Below are 22584 nucleotides of genomic sequence, written 5' to 3'. Positions count from 1 at the left end.
GCTACAATGGAACTAATCTATTTCTTGTTTACATTAGTCCATTTTGTATCTTATATGATATGGATTGCTGCAACTTAAGTCTTATGTTTGTAGAAGAAGTGAAACAATAATCTTTATTTACATGGATCTTGTATACCAGTTAAATGCCATTAGTAAATTTCCTACTTCATGATTGATTTATGGATGCAGAAAAAAGCATACATTACTAAAAATATTACTTGAAAGAAAGGTTCCTGGTTGATGCATAAAAAAATGTCTCCATCCCTCTTCAGTGACTAATACCATACTAGATTTTCTGAGAACAGCTAAGAAAGAAGTCGATAATATATAATGCTAGTGCAAACTGTATTAATAACAGAATGAATAAGCTTTTTATATTTTGTACAATGAGTAATCTTTTAAAAACATATAAGACTTCCTATTTAGAAGTAGCACACATTATTTTTAGCCACCAAGCCTCTACTCCAATAAGTCCCTCTGTGGTAAAATAATCAGTATTATCTTATATCATGACTACAAAGATAAATTTCAAAATCTTAATAAGGTCTGAACTAATGAATTTTGTTTTTAAAAACACTGATGTACAGGCGAAAGTTAGCTAGACATTAACATGCTCAGTTGTTAGGAATAAAGTTCATTTCTGTTAAGCCATTCATGCCTACAGTTTAATTTCAGCACTTCTATGCATGAATACAGTATGAATCTTGTAATGACAGCGTCCTGTTTGTGCCTGCTGCCTACTGTGTACAATCTCCAATATAAATATAACTAGCCACCTGACTTCCAAGACGGCTGCACATCGATCAACATATCCACCTCAGATAAAGCAGTTTAAGATGCATGGATAGCTGCTAACTTCAACAGCTGCACATCTTTAAATACATATAAAAATGGTGGCTGCCATAAAAAAGAAAGTTTTTTTTTTGTAATTTTTTTAGCTGCAGTATCTGAGTGTTCCCATCATACATGTGCTTGAATGCTTCAAGTAGCAGAAGCCACTGGCAAGAGCTCCATTATGAGAGATAATACAAGTTTTCAAATGAGAAATAATTTTTCTTTTTCTTCTGCAGTTTATAGAGGACTCCAGACTTGTGATTGATTGCTCTTATCTAGCTGTCCCTTACTAGTCATTTCATCTGAAGCTACACAAATGGCTGACATCGATGAAGGAACAACCAATCAATTGGTGAGACCTGTGCAACCCCAAATGGAACATAATGGGATTGCTCAGTTGTTCAACTTCTACTCAGTACTGTACATAAGGCATCTAGGGACTCCACTCTACTACCATTTTTGGATGTTCAGATTTAGTGTTTCTGTTAGTTCATGATCTCTGTTTTTTTTTTCAGTAGAGTGTCTCCTTTGCATTTGGTAAATAAAATACTAGGAGAGATATGGTACAAAAATATGTACATGGGTTACATAGCTGTAAGTGGAACAGTGAGCATGAGGAAATTGTGTACTAGATCAGTATTTGAGAAGAAACAGATACATTAAAGAGACTATGTAGGAAAAACATTTCTTTTAAGCCTACTAAAATATTTTTCATAATTTCAATTGTGTCTATGTGGCTGTGCATGTGTGTGTGTGTGTGTGTGTGTGTGTGTGTGTGTGTGTGTGTGTGTGTGTGTGTGTGTGTGTGTGTGTGTGTGTGTGCGCGTGTGTGTGCACACATGTGTGTGTTCAGGTGTGAGTGTTTCAGTGGAAAGAAAAAGGACTGCAAGGCTCCAAAGAAAAACTAACTTTCCTAATGCAATGGTAAAACTGCATGAGGTACTCAGTGTAACAACTCATGGTATTCCCTTTAGATGTATCAGCTGTGCCACAGTACACTAAACACACAGCACAGACTGGTGAATGATGCATTCCACAAAATGAATTCACTAAATCAGTCATTACAATATGCACCTTATGAGCATGCAAACAGGCATAAAAAGCAAGACAGCCACTTACTGGGTCTATGTTCAGCCATCAAATGGACTTTCATTCAAACGGCTGAACGTTGAACCCTATCCATCGAACATTCACTCAGTAAACATTCATTTCATCAATGGGGAAAGTAACTAGTTGGCCACCACTTCCCTGTATGCCCCACTACATTATTTCAAACCTGGTATCACAAGAAGAAACAAAGCAGAGTATGTGGACAAAGGCTCGATATCAGTAAAAATCCAAATGTCAAAATAAAACAAAATATCGAGCCATACAGCACAAGACACAGATTTTATTAATATAGAGAGTAAGCACTGTTGCGATATTACACTGCTACTTGAGACTACAGAAATACCTAACACACTCATATTTAAGTTACTACAACACATCAAGTCAGCAGCTCACTCCAATTAACAATTAACATTCTTAAAGAGACATGTATACAGCTTCTCTCAGACTGTCATAGCATTCATACAAAAGTACTAAAAAACATGCATAAACATACAGTTTTAAAAAATGTATAAAATATAAATATCAACAGTAAGTTTTAGTGTGGTAATTTACATGCATTTAAAAAAGTCTTCAAAGTCACAGCATCATTAATACCAGGTGGTCTGTATGCTTTGAAATGAATAATCCATTTCTGTTCTGCTGCCTCAGTTTTATTTCAAAGCGTTTAGACCACTTGGTATTCATGATGCTGTGATTTTGAAGCCTTTTTTACATGCACGTAAATTACCACATTAAAACTTACTGTTGATATTTATATTTTATACATTTTTTTAAATTTTATGTTAGCTGAATGTGTGACTCTAAATTGTCTGCAGGTGGGTATGTGCAGTGTTTCTGAAATGGAAGAACGACCTAGCAATCTACTTATGTTCCCTACTTGCCTAGTAAACTCTGTGGATGGAGTTAGCTGTTCAAATAATCACTGCAGCAGTTAGATGCAACTGGACAGCAATGGATAGATAGCTACATTTTAAAAAAGTCTTTAATACAGCATTTTATTTATCAACAGACTGAATTGCTTGATTCTTTGTTGAGTAAGGAGCAGGGGATATAATGGATGACTATTCAGATGGATATAGCCATTAAGGAGGACAGTTTTTTAAGAACCTGTAAGGATTATACTATTCTAAACTATCTCCTCTAGCTGCTAGTCACAAATAGAAACCAATATATCAACATCTGAAATTCTGTGTCAGCATTATCTTTAATTGCAGCTTCCCCTACTTGTAGATCAAAATTTTAGCAGCAGTATTTGCAAGTCTGCATCAGCTTAATGTTGAAGGAATGTGTGATATGAATAATGCAATTTATCAAGTATGATTTTTTCAACATTATGAAAGGATATGTTTCCACTTTTCTTTGAGCTGTTTAATGGCATTTTTATTTGAGTCCCCTAATGATAACACACCAGCTATTTTGCATAGTTTCCCTTGAGTGTGGATGCATAGCCAGACATTTTAATGTGTCCATAGACTGCAGTGTAAATGCTGTGATTAATGTGTATTGAAGCTAAGTATTTAAAAAGTAAGTTAAATAGTCAGATACAGTTAATGGGAAGGTGAATGGTTTAATTTTAGAAAATATCTTGTGTAGAATAACAGATGGTTCCTACATCCTGGAAGTTATAATGACAGAACAAAACCATAGGTTTTATGAGGATGAAGAAACAGAAAATATAGCAGTAGTAATTAAAAAGATACCAGGTAAAACCAAAACACTGTGAGAGAAATGGCGAATGGATGATAAATGGGTAAGAAAGGAGAAACAAAGGACAATCTAAAAAAGGACGTGCAGAAAGATAAGGTACAAGTGGAGTATAAAGATCAACAGAAATAAACACATGGAGGCAGGGAACATAGTGAAATGTTCCGGGCACTAAAAGTATAAATGGTGCACAGTATTCTTATTTCCACTGGATGCAGTCTGAAAAGGGTAATGTCTTATTTTTTCAGTTACTATTTGTTAACCAGGTAGGTGGACTTGTCCAGAGACCCATTTCAGCCACTACACAGCTTATCTTACCTCTTAACTGTTGTTATTGAGACCTTCAGGTAGGAGCTCTTGCTTTAGCAGAACAGCCACTGGAAAACTTTAATAGAAAGTCTAGTTTTTATTATGTCACCACAGTATTTTCTTTACTGTAGTTCAGATGTGCCATAAAAGAACATTTTCTTGTTTGAGTTGGAAAAAATAATTTTCTGCTTTGTCTCTGTACAGTGTGAGTTTTCATACACATTTTTTTTGTAATCAAGAGATCCCTTCAAATGGTCTCATCAATAAATGCTATCCTTTTTTCTGTTGCTTGTTTCTCCAGACAAATATACTTACATTTTGGAGTACAATTATGAAGAATTAATAATATCTCACAATATTTTATTCCACACTGAATATGTGACATAATGTGTCTTATTCATATTGATACTCCAAATGATGGCTAACATGTTGGTTATTGGTACATTTACTTGTTTTACAAGTGTTATGGTATCTTTATCATACTCTCACACAGCTGCATAGTTTAGGGCACAGTCTTCTAGTCACTGCTGGTTGCAATGTAGAAAAATGCATTCTTATCTGTTGTTTGACAGACCTTCAGGAGAAATCTCTCACTTATCAAAACAATTGCATGGAAACTACACTGGAATGTCCAGTTTTCATTTATGTCAACCCAGCAATTTCTCTCAAATAGTTTGATGTGCTGACAAAGCACATTTTCTTATTGTGTTGGTAAAATCATTCTCTGGTGTGTTTCTGTACACGTGGCTGTACTCATAGTTAGTTGCAAAGTATGCAGAGTAACAGCCTGTTTTACATACTTCACAAGACCATGCCAATTCATTGACCTCTCCACACTGCCTAGAAGCGTCCCTGTACACTTTAGGCAGCAAGGTTTAGAGTACCACACACTAATGTGACAGACAAAGGGAGTGGTTTAAGTAAATTACCACCCTGGAATTCTGCCCAGTAAGAGCACTTGTGAAGTATGGGATTCGTAGCTCCTTGAACTTCACAAGTACTGGCAGGGCATGGATCCAAAGGCATAAGGGTGTGTAGCATCCTTATGGTGCACATCTGTGCCTTTCAGAAGTGGGAGTCTGTGCAGGGGGAATCGGAAATGTTTCACTCTTCAGACTGCCAGTATAGGTAAGTCATTCTGTATATGAATGGAAGTGTGTAAATGCGTGCATGTCTGTGTGCCACAGTGTGTATGGGAGAGGAATGGATCAATGTCTGAGTTGGTCTGTGATTGTGCACGAAAGGCTGTTAGTGTCAGAGTGTGTGTGTGTGTGTGTGTGTGTGTGTGTGTGTGTGTGTGTGTGTGTGTGTGTGTGTGTGTGTGTGCACTTGGATTGAGGGTCAATGTCTGTGTGTGCCATCCTATTAGCACTTGTGCAGTACTCCCACTCAGGTGTTCCAGCCACACATAGGAGTGATTCATAGTCATGCAAATTCACAGGTAAAGAGCTGTTGCCCATGTAGGAATGTGAATTGCTATGAATTGGTAAATGGCATTGCCAGCACAACTTGGCTCACTGCAGCAGGGTGAACGGCTCTGCAACACCATACCAGATCATGAGTTTTCAGGTAATGTTTTTGGTAAGCAAGAGAGCCCTTTAGTAGGTCTCACAAACAACTGATGAGAAGATGCCACTTACTTTAAAGATATGGTTTGGCATGATAGGAAATAAAAACTTACATTGCACTGGAAACATCTCACCGAAGCATTGGAACCTATAACTTCTGCCTAAAAGTATTAACATTTTTACATAAAGATTTAGCCATGAGAAAGAACTATTTATATGAGCAATCTGATCAGATGCCAACCTGGTTAACAACAGGAAAAACAATACTCATACTTAAGTGCTAACCTGCAGGCTGTCCTAAAAAAACAGACCAATAACTTGCCTTCCAAAGACATATAAACTATACACTGGAATAAATGCCGACAGAGTTTATAGTCATTTAGAAAAAAAAAACTCAGTCATGGCAATAGAACAAAAGGGTAACAAAAAGTCATATGGAACAAAGGATAGTTTGTTAAAGTAATAATGAATAACTGTAAAAAAGGGGAAGAATCTAAGTATAGCATGGGTAGACTACAACAAAGCATTTTACAGTATTTATTTGGCATTTGTTTACTGGGAAAGTCCAGCTGTGTCATGAGGTTCCCATTTTCTACAGGGGTCCAAGGAGAAAAGCTCCAGATACATATGGTTAACAGACTGAAAATCTAGATAGACATAATAACATTGAAGCACAAATATGAAAGCTACACATTAGTTTGTCAGAATGAGAACTTAGACATAATAAAATCATAACATTCAAACTCAAATTTGAAAAACTACAGATTAGTTTGTCAGAATAAAAACTTAACAGACATAATAAAGTCATAGTGTTCAAGCATAAATTGTATGGAAAGCCTGATAATAGGAAGATGTAGCATTACATAATAGATTGTCATAATGATTATTAGTACTCTGGAAGTCATAAAATGTGGTAACATTATATCGGTGAAGGCGTAGGATAGTAATAGTAGAGAAGGAAAGGGTGTGATTGAAGGGACAGTAGGAATAGATGTGGAAAAGGTATGAGTGTAACCTTAGGGGGAGTATGTATAGAGGAAGGGAGGGTAGGGCAAGGTAGTAGTGGGGTAAAGAGAGTAGAGGTAGAAAAAGGTATAAGAGTACCTCAGCCTGGGCTCATATAAGAGCAAATCCAAGCTTTGTTGAAGTATTCTTTTATAGAGATTTTGAAGGAGTGCAGGATAGTATCCGTTTTGATAGTTAAAGGAAGGGAGTTCCATAGTTTTGCCACAGAGCAGGAATAACGACTTAGGCCTGGAGTTTTGTTAGATTTATAAGTTGTGAGGAGATGTCTATCTTCAGATCTGAGATGTTTATTTGGGATGTAAAAGTTGATTAATGGGCTAAGAGCAGGACAAGCTAGTGGGTTGTGGATGATTTTGTATACCATAGTAAGTTGTACATATTAGAGGTGGAGGGGGAGTTCAAGCCATCTTAAAGAATGCAGAGCTTTACAGAGAGGGGTTGTGTTTATGGCAAATTTGGCAATTGTGTTATAGCAGCTTTCTAGTGTTTTTCTTAGGGAAGTCTGTAAGTTAGAATAAATAGATATGGATAGAAATAAATAGCATCCCACATTCATGCATAAAAGAGTGTTTAAAAATGTATAAAATCAATTGCATTACATCAATTATGGAATAGTGGCATACCACTTTGCAGTTAACCCATGATGAAGGACAGATTATTATTCCAGGGATAAAAGTTCAAATGAGGATATTCCAGGGTGAGTCTTTGTCACTGCTGCTCTTTTGTCTTGCCCTTAACCCATTGAATTGTGTACTTAACAGATTAGGTCATAGCTACAATTCGGCTACCAGAAAATAACAAACTGTAAAGACTTCTCATCTTCTTTTTGTGGATGATTTAAAGCTGTATAGCTCATCAGATGAAGAACTGAAAGCACAACTGCCAAATGGTCAAAACTTTTTCAGATGATACAAGAATGTCATTTGGTCTTGATAAATATGCAAAAGCAACCTTTAAAGCAGGAAAGCTGCAGCAATGCAGAAACATCAGCCTAGGGCAGGAATGTGATGTAAAACAACTTGAGCAAGAGGGAGTGTATAAATATTTGGGAATTGATGAAAAATAATCAATAAAACATTAACAAATGTGAATAAAACTTAGGAATAATTTAGAAGATTAAAATTAATACTGAAAACAGCGCTAACATATAGGAACAAAGTCCAAGCTATAAACCAATTTATTCTTCCTGCCCTTAATTACAGTTTTGGAGTGACAAGAGGTGCTGGATCAGTTGGACATTAAAATAAGAAGGATACTTCATGCTTATCAAATGATGTATAAAAATAAGTGTATACTTAGACTATATAATCCCCTTTTTGAAGAATGCATGGACCTTCTTGAAATTGATTACATGTGTAGATTTGTAGTCGTAAGAGTGCATACATATCTGCTCACCTCACAAGACCCAAACATAGAGAAAGTTTTAAAACATGAGGGGAATAAGTATACGATTACTTCCCTGATTAGTTTAGCAGAAGCATATCGGTGTCAATTAGGAATGGAAATCAAACCAGAAGTAGATAAAAATCAGGCAGCAACTGAAAGTGCCAAAAAATAAAGACTATAAGGTGAAGGATCAGATGAGAAGACAAGAACTTTGGAAATGCATAAATATAGTTGGAAGTACAGAAAACTCTTGGAACAATCTCATGTTAATCAGGATCGAAAGCAGGAATGGTTAAGGAGAGGTGAATTTAAACCAAAAGATGAAAGGTTAATATTGGTAATCCAAGATAGTGGACTACATACACATTGGTTTACAAAATCCATTAAATGTGGGAGAAACAGGCAAATGGATTTGTAAAAAAATTGAAAACAGTCGCACATCTTGTTGCTGGTTGTGATATACTAGTGGCAGAAGGACTATATACTGAAAGGCAATAATAATGTGGTAAGACTGTTGCATTAGGGGTATTGTGCAAACATTATAACACTGAAAAGCATTGGAAACATGAGCCGCAAAGCATTATAGAAAAGAATGAAGTCTGTATCACATGGTCATTATAGAAAATGATGAAGTTTATTTCACATGGTATTACTCACTACCAACAGTTCAAAAAAATAGATGCAAGAAAACCAATTATACTAATTTCATCAACTTTAATCATACTTAGACTTAGGAATGGGTTCCATTCCCATCATGGTATTAGAAACCCAAAAGTCTTGAATAAATTAAAACAGAGGCACGGTGTGTACATACCACTGTTTTGTAGATATTTCTATATGTTTAGCAGCAAGTATGTTAGTTATACAGATTAGCATGCTTTATATAAATATATCTGGCAGTGTCCACTTAGAAGCACTGTGGGACACTGTTTCACAGGCTAAGTCAGTACATGGATCAGGAATGTTTCCTTTCCCAAATGAGGGTGTCAATAATTAAGAAATTATGATTTAATTTCATGTAAATTATGAATGCAATTTTAATCATCATCACCATCATCAACCCTTTTTCCCATTTTTACATTGAGTCAGAGTACCATATCAGCTGTTGCTACCTCTCTCACTACAGAGTCACTGTCCTACCTTCTGTTATAAACTGAGAGGCTGCCAGCCCAGCTAGATAGAATTTTGTAAATAATCCTATGTCATTTGTAAATATTAATATGATCCACAGGCTTGTTTGACAAATGTAAGAAAGCTGTGTTATGTGCTGAGCTTCAAAATAAATTAACCACAGTGTGCCATGCAGAAAACAGCATAAATATGTATGAACTATATGCCAATGCAAATATATGTTTTCATGGTAGAAATTGGGACATACAGAGTTAACTTGCAAACTCTAAGAAAATAAGTTGATAAGTAAAGAGTTTTATGACTGTGTGTTATCTCAGAAGACAAAATGTCTGCAGCTTGAAATTCTTTCTATTGTCTTAAGGCAGAGATAATTACTAGGTTTCACATGTAAAGTGTTTTTGTATTGCTCTGTATCTTCCTAGCAGCTGTACATCTGAGAGATAATTATTTTTGACAGAGACATGTTAAACTCTGTTGATATCTGTTTAGCATGGAAACTAGATGCAAGTGTCAAATTGTGATGTCATCTAGCTAACTCAACAGTAATGTGTATTATTAATTTAAGAACTATCTCAGAGAGAAATAGAGTGTATTTTGCATTTTGTTCTGAATCTGACAACTCACCAGCACTTGCCTTGCTCTGCAAGTAAGACTTAGATCTTAGTATTTCTCTTAGAGATAGATAGGAATATAGCAAGATTAGTGTAGATGGTCTCTATATTTATGTAAGACTATCCTACTATATTCTTTTAAAGTATTTCCTGTGATTTCTGATTTCTATTCTTACTATGTTGAGTTAATAAGTATTGTTTTGTGTTTTATTCATTATTAAATATATTTAAACTTTTTAACTGTGGGTGGTTTTGTGTAGATATAATTTAAGTTCTTACAGTACTTGCATATATTTGGTGATACTGTATAGGCCACTCCTAAATAGCCTTCAAGTCTCAGTCACACTTACCAATTGGATAACAGGAACATTGCACAGTAAAATTGGACACCCTTTGGAAAGGGCCTTTATAGTAGCTAAGGGTGGTTGGTGGCAGGTGATACTACCTTATAGTCTGGGCAGAAGGGGGGCATATCTAGTGAACCTGTGCCAGCATTCCCCAGGAGTGTCTGTGTGTTTGTATATAACTCAAATCTCAAAGTGTGTATGTGTCAGCTACGTGGGCAGGTACACAAATCACTGGTTGGACAGAGAGGGTGCTGGAGGTTTTGGTTTGAACACTCAGCTGAGATCTGAACATTATAGATGTGCCAGTGGGGAGTCTTATTGGAGATCTGGAGAGAAAGGAAGAAAACAGCCCCAGACTAACTGTGATCTCTTTGTGCTCTTAAGGGAAATTGTACTTTACTGTGTGTGTACTTGTTATCCTCCCAGTGTGCACGTCCCTTACTGGTATTAGTGGTGAAGACTGAGGCTCCTTGATTACTGGGCCAGTGCATAGGCATCACACCTTCTTCAACAGTCATATTGGAATCTCACAGGTCTTTCATGTAATCTAATAATTTCTTAGCTATATGCCCTTATTTCTCCTTGCCTTTTTCCTGTCTTACCCAGTTTTGCTTTACTAAATTGTCTTCTGCTTTCTTGAAAATGTGATCAAATGACCATGATCTCCTCTGCAAGTGGGGCTACTTTGTCTGTCCCACAGTGTGCATCCTACCACTTATCTCAGACACTTCATCTCCATCACCTCAACCTTCTTCAGTAGCCATGCCTTCACTGCCCATTTTTCCGTGCCATACATAATACTGATGTTCTGGCTACACTACTGTGTTATACTTTTTGATTCTTTATTATTGTTCTGTCACACTCTACCTCTGACACATTGTGCCAGTTGGCTACAACATCTCTGATTCTAGCTTTGACCTCCTCATTTAGACTCCCTTCTCCTCAGCCACCTCTCCCATATAAGTGAAGCTGTCAAACAGTTCCACTATTTTCCCTTTTGTCTGATTTTTCCTTATTTGTTGCCATGACCACTGCCTTATTTATATTCAGCTTGATCCCATGCACTTCAGTTTTACATTTGAGTCCCTGTCATTTGCTGAAGTTCTTGTTCAGAGTCCACTTATAGTGCCAAATTGTCTGCATGCAGCCGCTTCATTGCTCTAGCCACTTTAACCTGTTTGCTGATGTAGTCCATCATCAATATGACCAGGAATGCGCTCCAAGCTGAGCCCTAATGCACACCCATCCCAGATGCCCCCCACATTTGTCAAAACACTGTCAATACTTTAGTCATTTAGTCCTCGTACACACCCTGTACTAATTCTGCCTATGTTTCCAGGAATTCAGACCATCACAGGACTGCTCAAATCAGTTTCCTTCAAGTCTAGGAATGCCCAGTTAGGTTCTTTCCTCATCTCCATCTTCTTTGCCACTGTCTGTCTCACTGCAGACTTTGAGTAGTTATACTGAATTTTGAATCCATACTGCTCATTCCCACCTTACTTTCTGCTACTCTGTGTATTAACTTATCAGTCACCCTCTCCAGTTCTTTAATCCAGATCTTTCTAAGATAGGAGTTTGATAGCTCTGAACAGCCAGTGCTAAAATGCTTATTCTCCAAACTTGTGGGGTACACCTCTCTCTTTCTTTCTACAGCATGTTGAGTACCGTCAGGAGATATTTCTTCCCTAGTACATCCAATGTCTTGAATATATATGCTATAATTTAATCTGAGCCTATCTCTTTCTCCGACTACTTTGTACTTAGTGCACTTTTCATTTTTTCTAGTGGGGGGTTTCCTTTCTTTTTTATTGTAGGCAGGACATATAGCAGTGCAGTGCTGTAGGGTTTCCTTCATTCAGAACCTTCTTTTTTCCATCTGCCCTTGTGTCTGGCATCTACTGACTATCTTCTTTATTTTTTAGTCATTGCCTTTTAACCTGATAAAGCTTCTTTGTGCCTTTGGCTGAGTCATGTTCCAAAAGCTGGTAGAGGTTTTCTGATGCCCTTTTCTTTGTCATTGTCACTGCTCTATTAGCCTCTTAACCAGTGGCACCCCGACCCCTTGTAGAAAAATGGGAAAAAGGGGTTGAGAATGGATGGATGGATTCCTTCTTGGCTTGGTCCATGTTTTCTATTTCTCACTTCTTCCACTCTGTCCCTTGATAACTTCCTGGATGCCTGCATTTTGTCACCCAGTTTTACTTATGTAACTGACATGATCACCTATCTGTTCTCTCATCTTTGCACATGTTTTTTTTTTGAGATGCTGCCATTCTTCATTGGCTCCACCTATTTCCTTTTCTTCCTGAAATGCTAGAGTCATGAGCCTTTACTTGAATTCCTGTGCTTTCTTTAACGTCACCTTCCAGGTTTTCAGTCTAGTCTCTGTTGAACTTAAGAGCCTTCTCTGACCAGTACTTGCAGCCAATTGTGGTCAACAGTGGTTTATGCTGGTGGCTGATTGTTTCACTAAAGGTGATTTTGCAATCCATGATTTGTCCCAATACCCTTTCCTTAGTAGGTGGAAGTTTACCTTTTTGCACACTGACCACTCTCATATGTGATATTGTGAGTGTATCACTTGACTAACCATGCATTACCCACCATTAAGCTGTTTGGCAGGCAGAAGTCCATAACTCCTCTTCATTACTGTCATTGCCACAACCATGTAGATTAAGGTAATTCTCCTATCCTGTTTTTTATGTACTGATTTTAGCATTAATGGCCCCCATTATCAATGACAGCTCATTTTGCTCCTCTTTATCAAAAAGGTTCTGCAACTGTCATTTCACTGTCCTCTTTTCCTTGTTACTGCAGCCCTGGTGTAGAGCATAGACTGAGGTCATGAAGACTGCTCTGTACTTACACTGGAGTCTGATTGTGATGACTGTCACAGATTCTGATCACATCCTTCACCATCTCCAGGTGACTCTCTCTCTCTTATCAGAGTTCCCACTCCATTTCTAGTTTGCAGTTTGAGTAGCAGACCTTAGTAGACTTCTCTGTACTGCCCTTCCATCTCGTCTCCTGCATACACAGAATATCCAGTCTCCTCTTTAAAATCATGCCATCCACTTCCAGGCTGCATTCTGTCAGTGAACCTATATTCAGATTAGCAATCCTTTGTGCATTTTTTGGCAAATTGGTTTTATGTCCAGATTTCACAAAACAGAGCTATCCCAGATAACCTGTTCATGGCAATTGGATACCAGCCATTCACTAGCTTATTGAATCAGGGCCATTAGCCTTTATAGCAGGCATACTAGCCAATAAGGCAGCATCAACTCCTCCTGCCATTATCATGAATCCATGGATAGGTCAGAAAAGGATGGGTTCTTAACCTACATAGCAGTGGCAAATACCCATGTCCCTTTTGATGACATTAGTTGATATGACCAATTCATCTAGAGTCGGTCTTTATACTGCTGAGTGGCTAGCCCTGATGCAGTGTCAGTTTGTGCTTCATATTCTCCTATTTAGAGGATACTTCATGCCACATTTGATATCTAAAGAGTTTAAACTACAAACATCTTCCATTAAAAGACATCCTTTAGAGTCTGGGTTGTTACCCACGAATCTGTTCCTTCTTTGGATGCATTCTATTGTCATTCTTCTCAAGTTCAAATGGGAAAGCTGTGTTTTAATCCAGTACATTCAATGCTTGATGTGGAATCACCCAGCATGTTTTTGAGAGGAACCCCACAGTCATGGGGAGAGCATGGAAACTCTGCACAGACAGTGACCAGAGCTCATGATCAAATGCTGGATCTTGTGTCTTTGCGACAAACATCTTAACCACTATCCTAACATATGTGTTTGTGTATACATCTGTATATTTATATATAGAAGCCATTTGTTTCATTGAACATTTGGAAAGTCAAACATTTTTCCTGCAGGCTTAAGAGATCAAACAATGCTAGTATCTGTTTCATGCAGGTCATGTTACAGTGAGGTGAGGGGAATTTGCCCTTTCCCTTCTGCTGTGTGTTGTCTGAGTTGGTGTATATAAGTTGCAGAGTTTGGGGGTGTTTATTCATTTTGTGCATTTGGTAGAACAAGAGACTACTATCAAGTAGAACAGAGACTACTTTGCCTATGTAAGTGCTTACATGCTCATTCTCTAGTTCTCTTCATTAATATGTTGTAACATTCTGTTTAACATTCTGCTTACTTTACCTCATTGTCTCTCTCTCTCTCCATTTATTTACCCAGCTATCCAACCTGCTTGTACTGTCCTACAGTTGAGAATTTGCCCTGTCTGTTGCTGACTGACCTACAGCCTTATTCCACCACAACAACTGCTGTCCACTCCCTATACTAAGGAACCGTACCTATATACTCCTTGTGCATCAGTCCTTCAAAGAAAAGAAAGTATGTGTTTTTAAAACTACAGGCAGTACAACTAAACAATTTTTTGATACTTCAGGTTTTTTGTACACTCCCTAGCCAGGGCGACCAGCAGCCAAAGCCCCTCTTTTCACCTACTTCCATACCTTCTCCTCTTGTGCCCTCTGTATATAATTGCTATCTTCCCTCCTCCTATTTCTAGACCTGCTACCTCCCTAAAGAAGCTATTGTTTGCTATACTGCATTTGTCCACTAGGTGGCACCCTTCTCCTAGATCTATCCTACTGACTAAATATTCCACTCTTAGGCTCCCAATTTTCATAACTTGTTGAACTACAGCCCAACTATTTCCTTCTACCTGTACTCTACATCACTTACCTACCCCGCTTACTATCACTACTATCAAGGCTCTTACCTCCTACCTATTCCCACCCAAACTTACCTTACCTTTCATCTCTCCTCTGATTGTTTTCCTAGGGTTCACTCCCTCAGTGGTTCTACCCGCTCCATTCGCCCTGCGGGCTCACTCCGCTCCCCTACCCTACCCCCAATTCCCACCCACCCCCAGTACACTTACCTTTATTGTAACTTTGAATCTCCTGCCCTTCCCCTAAGCCAATCCAATTCTCTACCCCCTCCCAGCATTCATTCAGTTGGTAATCCCACCCCTTCTCTATTCCTTACCAGCCTGTACTCTCAGTTAAATTCCTCCCCTTCTCACCAAACACTCACCTATTACCCTGTTACCTGCTCTAATCTTAATTTACCCTAATTAACCATGACTTTTACAGTTCAACAAGCTTCCCTTATCTCCTCTATATGCATTTTTCTCCTAATAACTGTTTACAATGCTACTTCCTATTCCTCCTACAAACTACCTCCTTCTCCACCCCCACCCCCACTCTCTCCCTTCCCCTCCCCAAAACATTCCACCTTTACCACATATCCCCCTCCCTACTTCAACCTAATCCAGTTCACTATTTTAAACTAAAGCTGCTAACCACTTCTTTAAAACCTCCTACAACCAAACTGGAATTGCTTCTCCCACCAACTACATGTCACAGACCAAAGATTCCTCTCCTTTCTTCCTCCAATTGGCTTGCCCTATCAGGAGACATTCACCCTAACCCTGGACCTATGACTAGTATCAATACTTCTCGCCCTACCACTTCAAATAGGACCAACGTTAAATACCTAAAGCTCATTACCATTAACACCCAGAGTGTAAAAAGTAAAATAACACTTTTCCACGCTTGGCTAAACCACACTCAACCTGATATAGTGGCAGTCTCAGAGCCATGGCTACAACCCCACATCTCTAACTATGAGATTGTACCCCCCCCCGGCTTTCAAGCTCTCAGATTCGACCGCCAAAACAGGAAAGGAGGAGGAGTAGCCTTAATCTATAGCAGCCAACTGAACCTCTGTCCCTACCAGAACCCCATTCCTCTGTTCAACAGTGCCAAACTAGTCATTCGGATCCTCAAAATGAATAAATACAAAAGTATCTGTGTTGTGGCCATCTATATCCCCCCCTGGAGACAACACCAACACCCTAGAAAACATTCACTCTTGGGCCTCAACCAACATTAAACTAGAAACATACATTCTAGGTGATGTGAACATTGACTGGAATAGAATCAATAACAATAATCCCTCTCTATCTATCAATCTATTTAATATCACACAACTAATAAACAGCATTACCAGACCCAACAGAAACAACCCCCAGGGGTCCATCCTGGACTGGATCTTAGTCTCCCACCCTAATAAGATCTCTGACTCTGGCATTCTACCAGACACAATGAGTGATCATCTCCCAGCCTTTATTCACCGAGCTTCCCATTCCTCCTCACACCAACACCAATATACCCATACTCGTAATCTCTCAAACTTTAACCCTTCTATATTTTTGGAAACCCTTAAACTAACAAATTGGGACATCCTAAAAACTGTTCAACTAGATAAAGCCTTAGACGCCTTCAATACTACCTTCCTAAGCATCCTAAACTCCCAAGCCCCACCCCAGACAAAACTAATAAAACACAATTCTGCCCCTTGGCTAACAAAGGACACAAAAACTCATGCTACAAAGAGATAAGACATGGAAACTTTACAACAAAAGTAAACACCCAGCCACCCTCCTTCAGTATAAGCAACTCCGCAATCTAACCAAAAAGCATATCACTAATGATAAAAAGTCTTATTATACCAAACTACAGTCCACTCACTCCAAATATCCCAAACAATTCTGGAACTCCATCAACTCGCTTATGCACCCTGGCACTAAATCCAGTCCCTGTCCTGACAACAATAAAACCGACACAGAAATTGCCACCCTTTTTAACCACTTCTTTACCAACTCTATAGCTGAACTCACTAAGACCTTCCCAAACTACAACCCCTCCCCTTCCCTTAATACCACTTCCCCCTCTACTCCACAACCACAACCCCCCACTGCTAATTCTCCCCCTATTTTTCTGCTAAAACTAGTCTCAACTTCCTACATTAAAAAGCTTCTTTCCAAACTTAAGCCATGCTCCAATGCCCCCGACAATATTCCCTCACTCTTCCACAAGCATGCTGCAGACGGTATAGCCACCCCCATCTGCGTTCTCATCAATAGATCCATTCAGGAATCTTATGTCCCCAAATTATGGAGAGTCGCCTACATCTTGCCCCTCCACAAAGGAGGCAAAAACAGTAGCATCTCTAACTTCAGACCAATAGCCACTCTTTCCCCAATTTCAAAAGTACTTGAAAAATGCGTTCACCTGCAACTCATGCCCCACCTCCTCAATAACCAACTCCTCACCCCTACACAACATGGCTTCCGTCCTGGCCATAGTACTACAGCTGCTCTCCTCTCTTTCTTAGACATTGTTAACTATGCTCGTTTTGCTGGAGAAATTGTCTCCACTGTCCTTCTTGATCTAAGATATTCGACACTGTATCACATACCCATCTTCTCAATCACCTTTCTAACCTCAATCTCTCCTTAGATACCCTTTCATGGTTCAGAAGTTATCTTTCTGACAGATCCCAAGCTGTGAAATGGCAAACTGGTACTTCAACCTTCCTACCTACACCTACCGGAGTCCCCCAGGGATCTATACTCGGACCTATGCTCTTTAACATATTCATCAATAATTTTCACACTGCAATTCCAAACGCTCAAATAGTGCAATATGCTGACGACTCCACGTCAGTCTGCTCTGCCCTTAGCCTTCCTGAGCTCCAGAATAAAACCCAATTGACCTTCACAACTACAGAGAACTGGATGCTTCAAAATCATCTCTCCCGTAATGCCAATAAATCTAAAATCCTTCTTTTCTCTCCCATAAAAGCCCATCCTCTTGACAAGCAATCATTCAAGATCACCAGCCATACTCACTCCCCTATAGAAGTTGTTCCTTCTGCCAAACTTCTTGGTGTTACCATTGATAAACATCTGAAATTCGATACACATATTCAACTGAATATCAAAAAAACCATCAGAAACTCGGTACGCTATATAGAAATGCTCACTTTCTCTCTCCTGCCACAAGGCAAACCCTCGCCTCCTCCTACCTACTACCTTCCCTATTGTATGGTGCTCCACTTCTAACTAACCTCTCAGCCTCCATCTCCTCAAAATTAGAAAGCTGCTACAACAAAATCACCAAACTTGCTACTAAATCTGCTCACTGCACCCACCATTGCACCTCTCTCCACAGTCTAAAGTGGCTCGAGCTTCCTAATAATCTAGACTACCTTCAACTTACTACAGCCCACAAACTAATCTTTAAACCTACTGTATGCCCTGCTCTAACTAATATCTTGCCTTTCTACACACCACTCAGACTCCTAAGATCAGCCCAACAAAATCTACTTTCTGTACATAAACCTAAACGTCCCCCTGGCCAATTTCTCGTTTCCTACTCACTGGCCAAAAAATGGACCTAAATCCCTCTTATGTCTCCTAGACATGTTCTCCTTCAAACTCCTCCACTTTCTGCTATTTCTACAGCTCCCCCCTCTACTTCAACTGTATATTGAATTTTTCTCCCCAGTGTGCTTACTATTTAAATACTGTACACAGGCTCCCATCTCTACTCTGTGCAAATGGCTCTACATGCAAATTGCTCTCTGAATTTGATTGTAAAAGTGATACTATTCACATATTTCATATGTATGTGTTCTTTTGCATTATTCTATGAATAATTTGTACAGATGTATGATTCTATGCTTGCTTGTTTTAATTTCTGTAATTGTTTTTATTGTTACTTGTTTTCATTTCTTAATTGTTTTTATTATGGAGCTTTTCTCCCCGGGCCTCCACTGAAAATGGGCCTTTTGGGCCCAGTGGACCTCCCCAGTTATCAAACTGGAAATAAATAAAAATAATAAATAAATTTGGATTTATGACATTTTAAATTAATATTTTCAGTATGAGTATATGTTTTTTTCAATTAAAGGATATTGACCATATATATATATATATATATATATATATATATATATATATATATATATATATATAAATGTGAGTACATGCGCACACACATTCGCACACATATGAGTACGTTCAGGCCAATAAAGCCAAACCCCAGGTGGTGTGGTACTTAATGGTATCCAATGAAAACGTACATAATACTGGAGAACTTCTCACTGGTACCTGGTGTCCACCTAACACTCCTTTGCACATATTTGTAGTTGCTCAGCAACAAACATATTTATACATATCTGCAGATTTTAAATAAATCTTTCAGGCAGTGTCCATTTGCAAGCATTGTGGGCCAGCATTCACAGGCCAAGTCTGTACATGGCCCAGAAATTACTCCTAACCCAAATAGTGGTCAGTACATAATAACATATAATTTATTTTCATGCAAAATGCATTTCAAAAAGTGCACCTTAGTAAACGCAATAAAAAAATAGTAAATCATGCAAAAAACTTTTAAGTGCTTTCATTCTCTTTACTGTAAATAAATCCAACAGAATAAACTTTTAAAACCCAATTGAGTATTTAAAACAAATTATATCACGGCATCTTGTATTAACTACAAGTAAAAATAAAACAGTCATTAAATATGCAAAATCAATGAATTATTTAAAGAAATCTTACAAGTTACCATTGTCAATACATTTTCTGTTCATTAAATACTTTTATATTTTAGTAAACTTTTTACTGAAATGTGGTCATTCAGTCCTGGAGCTAAATCGGCTTGTAAATAAACTTACCCTTTAAGTTCCTGATACTCTAAAAGACTATTAAACTGATCTACAAATTTATTTTCATCAACTTGTTCTATTACTAAAAACATACATTTTCTGAAATCTGTACATTTCTCAACATGCCTAGGTCATGCGCTTTTTTAACCTTTTTAATAATTGCTGATACATGCTGCCTAATTATTTCACTTAATTTGTATGTAGTCTTTCCAACATAAAACTTATCTCAGAACAGCATGCAAGGTATATTAGCCCATCACTTTGACATGTGTACCTATTTCTGTCTGTTAATTCTACATCTAAATGTTTGAAATGATAAGTACTTATGGAAAAAATAAATGTACAATAATTACAATTCTGCTATGCAAATATACCTCTCTGTTTAATTATTTCAGCACATGCTTGGTTGGATGTATTTTCTAAAATTTGTTTTTTTTTAACACAAAACTTGAACTATTCCCTACTATCGTAAACAAATCTGCATTTCCTAAAAAAATTTCCAATTTTCAGTAATGATTTTATGAATATCAGGACCATCAATGCTAACTGGTAAAGGAAAAGAATGACTTATTTATTTGTGACCACCCATTTGATTAGCTATTCTGGTATCAACTACTTTGGGAACAAACCCCCTTTCTAAAATGGGAAGAAATCTATTGTGCATTTGTTTGATAATATTTTCTGATATCTCCCTTAAGTTGTTTTCAGGATACCCTCTAAGAATAAAAAAAGTTTTTTAATATTTGTACTTCTTCTGCAGATGTTTGATCATTATTAATTAAACTGCTGTATCCAATCACTTGTCCTGTAAATGTGTTTAATTTCATAAAAATAGTACGAAAACTTTCAAAATGTAAATATTCTTAAATGTATCTTTCATGAATATATTACTTATAAATTTGTTAGACTATTTTAACATAATGATTTTTACATCCAAAAATGTGGCTGCTGTACCTTGATCACTGAGAGCAAACTTCAATGAAGAAATACTATCATTAACTTGTTGAAGAAATTTTCCCAATAAATATGCGTCTTCTGTCCGAATAAAAAAGAGATTGTCTATGTATCATCTATAATAACTAACATGTTTAAAATGTGGTAGCTTAATAAGATATTCTTCCTCCCACCAATTTGGAAAGGTGGGAGCTACATGGGCTGCCATAGCCACTCCACTGACTTGTTCGTATGTGCGTTTACCAAAGGTAGAAAAAAATTGTTACTAAGAACTAATTCTGTTAACTGAAAAATAAGATGAATGTCCCTTCTTAAATTTTTACCATAATCACAAAAAGAAGATAAAGTGCCCAATTTCAACCAAAACCTCTAAATGTGTAACAGAGGCACTCAGAAGAAGCAATCAAGTTCAAAATATCACACTGGTCTTTATTAAATCAATACACATAAACGCTTAACTATATCACCGTGATTTCATCTCTCTCTCTACCAAGACTTCATCAGATGCTGAATTAATTACAAATCCATTGCTTTTTATATGTTCAAAATGTTACAACCACGAATGAAACAAAAATATCAGTCATTCAATCAACCAATAAAAACACTTTAGTCTGACTAATAATTATTTATAAAACAATATTTATAAAAATCACATATAATAAATACTGCAATATTTCTAAAATGCCCATTAACTTGAATGATATAAAATAATGTTAAAATATTCATATTTTTATGTACAGGCCCACTATTGTGTTCCTTGAAATAAGTTTTCTTATAAAGGTCCTTATGTTTATATTTCTAATCTTAAAACACAATCTAGTGGAAAATTGCATACTTTGTGTGAGTAATTTATACTCTTTTACTCATATACTCAATATACAAATGGACACATACAACAGTAATATAAAGAAAGTATCAGATTTAGTGTTTAAATACAGGTCTCTTGATATTGAGAATGCTTATTTGAAAGAATGTGTTAACCTGGGCATTGTCCCAAAAGGTCAAAGAGTATGTAAATTCCCAAACAATGTTGAGGAAGGAACAGATTTCCATAGAGGGTTAGTGGATATTTTTGATCATTGTGGGATAGAAGTGGTAAGGGCTATTATTAAACAGAGCAACAAACACACGTTAGTAATACACAAACAAATAGAAGACATTAATCAAACTATTACAAAGGCCTTATGTTTACTATTAATACAGAAAGGGAGGAAAATTTTTGTATTAGAAGTAAGACAGATGAAAAATGTACCATTATCAAAAACAAATAAATTAGAATGTGACATTTTAGAATATAAAGAAAATAGAAGTTATCCTAGGCCTAAAGCTTTCATTGACAGACATGGGAATAGTGGTTCACATAGCAAATAAACAGGATATGAAGGAGAGGAGAGGGACCCCTTAGAATATCCTCCCCTTTGTAGATCTGAAAGGTTGAAAAACAAAAATCCCCCCAATACAATTACCACTACTATAACACTAGGGGAATGAGGGGAGGAACAAATGGAAGAATGAGATACCCAATGCAGGAAACAAGTTTAAAGGAAAATTTTGAATGCACTTAAAATACAATATTTTTAATGACAGTACTAATGAATTAACAACTGAACATTTTAGTTTATTATCAAAAGGACTAAAATTTATTCCACAAAGGAGATGTGATCTGAGTTAATTTTAGACCTTAAATAATTTGTACGTAAAATTAACCTTGAAGTGTTTTTTTTTCAGGTAACCAACAGAAATATAGTGGAGATGTTTTAAACAGGAAGAATGTATACAATCCGCCCCTAGACCCTTAACTAAAAAAAAAATTAAATGCTGCTGGAAAAAGAAATAAAAAATGCTATTTCTCAAAGTAAACACAGGCCTGTCCTTAATAATGGAGAAAGGAAATACTTGATGAGATTAAGTTTAATGAAAATGTGAGGGTGGTGACACCCGACAAAGGTGGGGTGCAGTAATAATGGATATATTAACATATGAATGTAAAATGATGGATATTTTAGGAGACACACCGACAAATATGTCTGGATGTTGAAA

Source organism: Protopterus annectens, chromosome 11.part0 (assembly GCF_019279795.1).
Source record: "Protopterus annectens isolate FY-2018-M chromosome 11.part0, PAN1.0, whole genome shotgun sequence".
Taxonomy (NCBI): Eukaryota; Metazoa; Chordata; order Ceratodontiformes; family Protopteridae; genus Protopterus; species Protopterus annectens.
Note: the sequence above shows the minus strand (reverse complement) of the source record.